Below are 6,049 nucleotides of genomic sequence, written 5' to 3'. Positions count from 1 at the left end.
TTAGCCTGGAAGGTACTGTAAGTTGCTTCCTATCTAGCTCCACATTGCAAAATGTCTTTCTTCCAGCTGCCAGGGGAATCTCTGGGGATGTCGTGTAACTGTGCATGGGGCCACTAATGGAATGAGTGCAGTTCATAAAAGACAGGAGATGAATGCCTAGATAGGCCAGCTAGCTCATGACCATCACACATACTGTGCTTTTCCCAAGGGTCTGCTGGTACCCTGCTTGGTCTGTTGTGTTGGGAATATTACTTTGATGGACAGGTAGACAAATTCTTTGTGTCATGCAGTGTGTGGCTGAGCAGGTCATCTGTGGTTTTATGTCACTCAGGCCTACATGTTGCACCCTTTCCACCACTGACTGTTGTCTTAGCGGTTCACAGAGCTCATTGTTATTTCTCCAAGGGAAGGTCTGCTGTTCTTTTTAATGTGCCCATTTTCCACAGGAAACATTCCATCTTTTTGCTTATTTTCATTCCTGTTGACTTCCTCCTACTTGTATTCTTGTGGGAGGACTCGCGGAGTCTATATCCATTCCCTGGGGCGTGACTTGCATTAAACGTAAGACATGAACATTTTGGCAGCAACTTTTCCACCCAAGAAGTCAACAGGGACTATCTTTCCCTGACCAAGCATGTGCAGTAGGCCACTTTCAGACACATACTACTGATTAAATAACTGCTGGTGAGAACCTCAGTAAGATAACTGTTCCCTTTGACCACTGACTTAAACGTTGTGCTTTTTTACCTCGGGGGGGGGGGGGGGAAGTTCTGGGAAAGCAACAGAAGTCTCTTTCTGCAAAAATCCAGCACTCCTGTATAATTATTTCCTTGGAAAAATTAGCTTCCTGTTTTCAGCCCCTCTCCAGAAGAGCCTCCTCATCTTCCTGTGAAGCGTTCACTTTGGCAGCCTCATGACACCCTGGCAGTATCGCTTGACCCCGGGCCTGCTGCCCCGGAGGACCCTGGGCCGTGCACACGCCCTGGCAGCCACTCCCCGTGGGCACCGAACCCCTCCCCGTGGGCACCGAACCCTTCCCCGTGGGCACCGAACCCCTCCCCGTGGGCACTCGCCCCCGTGCCCTCAGTCTGCCCGCGCTCGGCAGCTGTGGAGGAAAGGGCTGCAGCTGCTTCTGGAGCTGCCCGGCAAGTCGAGCCTCCCCTTTGTACAGCCGAAGGAGACACTGCCTGTGTTAGCGTGAACGTTCGAGTACAGCTGCTATTTATTGCCTTGTTTTTCAAGGAAAGCCTCCAGTACGTTCAGAGACTCAGGGAATTTCCACTGTTTTTCTCAGGGCCCCCCCCCAACCCCTTGGCCTTCAGACACGCACATTGTGTTGTTTTGACGTAATTTTAAGCAAATATTTTGCCACCGAGAGGCAGTGCAGGGTCACAGAGGTCCTCCAGGCTTGGGCTTCGGGCTTTCAGCCCTCCCCAATAAACAATAGCTCTATAACTCATTAAAACTCCCTTTTGATTACTTTTTCCTGTTTCTGATTGTTTTGGAGCAGCAGGGGTGGATTCCACACTCAACAAACTTCTTTTTCCTGCTGCTAAATTTAAATGTCTCTGAACTGAAAGGATTTGCTAATCTCTTTGATAATAATTCCATCAAATAGAAATTACAACTGTAAACAAGATTTAGGCTATTTATGAATGTTACAAGGGAATTGTGACTTGGTTTAGCAGAATAATTTTTATGTCTAGGATTTTTTTTTTAACTGTCTTGTCTTTTCAGACAGAAGAGTTACCCAAACCCTAGTACCTTCTCTGCTGGTTACTGTAGCGTCTTAATTTTCAGATTTAGTAATAATCACGTTCTCCCGTTGTGGCCTGCATGAAACCAAGCTGGTAATCACCTTTCTTTCTTGTCTTCTATCCCCTTCAAATTCATGCATTGTCATTGATTCAGCACTCCTATTTTTGTCTCCATTCTCTGAATATTTTTTCACTCCAAAGTTTTCTCCTATTTGTGAGGCACCTGATTTATATGACGTACCTGTAAAATTCCCCTGCCCAGCTGAGTCTCTTGACAATTTTTTTTCAGCAACCTCTATTTTCCTTGTAGGCCAGATATAGACTAATCAAGTAATAATTTTCTTTGATGGACAGCAAGGAGAATTTAGGAAGGTGACTTGCAAAGAATTGAATTCAAAGGAAAAATACGTGCATGTTTATCCATCCACATCCTTGTATCAGGTGCACTGACCACACATGCCTAGACCCTAATCCACTTAATATGTACTAATCTAGCATGAAACCTTCTTTGCAGATATAATGCAAAAAGTGATAAAATAACCAATTGAAATGTAATCTGTATAGCAGGGGTTCATATGTGGATTTCATTAGCAAGACAATAGTTTACTTATGTTATTTTTAAACCTACAACTAGGATCTATGGGGGAATGAAGTATGAACATGTGTACAGATACAGTGTGTCCTGAAGACCTCTCGAGGTCAATTGGCTGTTATTATTTGTTAAGCATGCCAAGGAAAAATATATTTTTCCTGCCCAAAGAGCTGACATCTTAAACAAAAGTGAAACAGACTGCAATAAACAGATAAATACCCAGTGTCCTGTCCCCCACTTCCACCTCCCCCTTCCGTTTCCCATTTGGTTTGGGTTTGAATTTATGTTTGTTTGTTTTACTTCTGTTGCTATTTGCTCAGTTTTACACATCCTCTGAGCAGAACATCTGTAAAAGGACAGTGTGGTAGATCCTAGGGTGGACTCTGTGCCTAGAAGGAAGAATGATAAAAAGACACTTCCTGGAGAGAAATACACAGCCTTTTCTTTTTAGCAGCCTGTCTTCTGAAGTTGCCCTTTGCAGGAAAATCCAGGGACAGAGAGGAAACTCTTCCATCTGTAGCAGGTCCTGTGTAGTCCTGCAAGGTTTGCTACCACAGCAATGAAACTGGTACCTGCCCGTAAGGACTATGGATTGAGGTTTAATAGGCAAATTGGGTATCATCTGCTCTGAGCTTCACAGAAATTCTTCTGTAAACTCCTGGGAAGATCAGGAGGATAAACTGATGCCCTCCAGAGGGATGAATGTCTGCCACTGAGCAAGTACACAGATCTTGTGTCCTAATAGGTTTCCAGTGGCTTCACCTGGATTACCCAAAGAGAATTTGGCCCATTGTTTATCTTCCAGCCATCTCCTAGGACTGTGCTCCCATAATTACATTATTTTGAGTATTATGTAACTTACCTCAGTTAAACTCCTAGTGGGTCAAGTCAGCTTAAGTGACTGATAGATAATGTATCTTACCATATGGTATGTCCTGGCCACCAGGCAACCTCACAACCTCGTTAATTTACTACAAAGTAAAAAAAAAATAAAAATTACAGAGCCATTGTGCTGTCCACTCTTTTATATGGGTCCAAATCATGGGTCATCTACCGCCACCACCTGCGTCTCCTGGAACGCTTCCATCAACGCTGCCTCCGTACAGTCCTAAACATCCACTGGTCAGATGATGTGACCAATCCATCTGTTCTAGAGCAAGCAGCTGTCACAAGTATTGAGGCCACGTTGCTGAGACACAGCTGCGTTGGGCAGGGCACGTCTCCAGGATGAAGGACCAACCACCGCCTCCCTAAGATCCTGCTTTATGGTGAACTTGCCACCGGCTGCCGCAAGAGAGGAGCCCCAAAGAGGAGATACAAGACAAGGACTCCCTGAAGCAACATCTCAGCCTTGGCCATATTGATCATCATAACTGGTCTACTCTGGCCTCCAATCGGGAGGTCTGGAGACACACCATCCATAACACTGCTGCTTCCTTTGAGAACGCAGCAGGATCACCATCAAAGAGAAAAGACAGCGCAGAAAGAACCGTGTCTTGCCGATACCACCTAAGGAGTCTTTCTGCTGTGCCTTTTGCAACCGGATGTACTTATCTCGTATTGGCCTTTTTAGCCACCAGTGTGCTCGTAACAAACGTGGGTAGAGCCCTTCCCAAATCTTCATTCGCAAAGCCTAGCCATGATGGAAAAAAAAAAAAGGCAGCTTAGTTTTGAAGATTATGAGCTTTTCATCAGGTTCAACTGAACTGTTAGGCATATAAATTATAATATGCTTATTGTGTAGAGATATTTACATATAGAATCATAGAATCATAGAATATGCTGAGTTGGGAGGGACCCATCAGGATCATCGAGTCCAACTCCCAGCCCTGCACAGACCCCTCAACAATCCCACCATGTCCCTGACGGCGTTGGCCAAACAGTCCTTGAAAGTCAGCTAGGCTTTGTGCTGTGCCCACTGCCCTGGGGAGCCTGTTCCAGTGCCTAACCACCCTCTGGGTGAAAAACTTTTTCCTGATATCCAACCTAAACCTCCCCCAGCTTGTATGTATTGTATATGTTTTACACACATACACTGATTATTGTGTGAATATATACAGACATACACATGTTTATACAAATATGCACACACTGATAATTATTTTAAAGAAGAATTAAAGAAAAAAAAATACATATACTGTCCTAAAGAAAATGAAAAGGAAAATAATTGTGTCATAGGTTTGAAAAGAGCTGTTGGAATTTTTTTCCTAGGGACCCGTTTCCCTCCCCCCCCATCTGAGCGGGGGAAGAGGGGAGGTTCCCTGGCAGGCGGTTGCCGCGGGGTGGGGCACTGCGGGGGAGTCTTTTGTTCGGAGCGTGGTTGGTTTTTGTCGGCCGAGGGGGGGGGCGGTTTCGGCCGCCCTTTTTTTTTTTTCTTTTCCGGGGAGGAGGTTTTTCCCCACGAGACACCTGGCGGAGGACGACTGAGAGAGAGAGACCGACCCATCTCAGAGCGAGGTATTCTGCTTTCGAGAGTGCCTGTGGGAAAAAGGACTCTCATTGCTGCTGCGAAGCCATCGGCGGCTGTGAGCACATGTGGCTGCGAGCAGCTCTTGAGCTGCCGGGACATTTTGCCTTCAGTTCCCCCCACCTGGGGAATTGGGACTTTGTTTTTGTTTCTTCTGAAATTTTTTATTGCACCATTTGTTGTTTATTCAGATTTTGTTAATAAAAGCTGTTCTTTTCCACGCTTCCAGATGAAGTTTCTTAATTTCTGAGTTGTAATCTTGTTAAACTTAGACAAATTGTTTTCCTGGAACAAATATTTCTGTGTTTTGGTTTTTTTTTTGGCATACTGTGTATGAATGTGACTCATATGTTTTTGTGGAACACAATTTAAAATTAGCACAAATGAGATAGGAGTTTTTACAGATGAGCTTCAAAACTGTCTTTCCGACTTAACACCTTGAAAAGATGAACTAAGCATAGAAAGTGTGATTACTCTTTCCCATTTGCTATAGCTCTGCTCTCCAGTTGTATTTTCTATTTTGATTCTGCCGTGCTGCATGCAGTGTGACCTTTGAAAGACAGCAGTGCACTTCCTAAGTATGTTGGCAGTGTCTCTGGCCACACGAGGTGGCCCTATCAATTTTAAGATCCAGATATAAAGGACCGAAATGTGGTTTTCCCAGCAACAGCATTTGGGTCTCTCAGCAGCTTCCTGACTGTTCCATTACAAATATTTCTCGGCTGACTCTGTGGCTTGCTTTGGAGCAGCTGTCATGCTTGTGGTTGGGTTATGTATGGGAGGAAGATTGTTCCTTCACACTCTTCAGCTAAGGGAGAGCATAGCGAGCTCACTTTTGTCTCTGGAAATCTCTACATTCTGCTAAACTTCAAAGGAGATAAGCACGGGGGATGGGGATGAAGTGATAACAGCTGGCTGGAACAGGGCTTGTTTTCCATAATGAGATCATTTAGCCAAGCCATAGGATGAAGGGAAGCCATCATGTGTTTCCATTTCTTCTGAGACCTTTCAGAACAAGCTTGAAAAGATGCAAGCACACTTCTGATAGTTTCAGATGGGGTTCCAACTCTGAATTGTCACCTTATCCAACTTAGCTTTTCTATTACCAATTTCTATCAGAGATTTCCCAACATGCATTTTTCTTATTCGGCATTTTGGAAAAAGCATGTACCTACCTTTAGGTTAAATCTAGAGACAAAAGTAATTAAGTCTTTCTTGGCTTCTGGTGTTTGT

General features: G+C 44.4%; 1 long non-coding RNA gene across 1 annotated transcript in view; it reads left to right on the top strand.

Annotated features, from left to right (window-relative positions):
* Positions 1-1,856: 1,856 nt before the first annotated feature.
* The window catches only part of LOC108503248, a 28,173-nt gene continuing 23,980 nt past the window's right edge, over positions 1,857-6,049 (top strand). The window contains exons 1-2 of the long non-coding RNA XR_001876773.1: positions 1,857-1,869; positions 4,665-4,668. This is a non-coding gene — a long non-coding RNA (uncharacterized LOC108503248). The remainder of the gene's footprint in view (positions 1,870-4,664; positions 4,669-6,049) is intronic.

The sequence above is a fragment of the Lepidothrix coronata genome, unplaced genomic scaffold (genome assembly GCF_001604755.1).
Source record: "Lepidothrix coronata isolate B3197 unplaced genomic scaffold, Lepidothrix_coronata-1.0 Scaffold134, whole genome shotgun sequence".
Classification (NCBI taxonomy): domain Eukaryota; kingdom Metazoa; phylum Chordata; class Aves; order Passeriformes; family Pipridae; genus Lepidothrix; species Lepidothrix coronata.
This window is presented reverse-complemented; position numbering and strand designations above follow the sequence as displayed.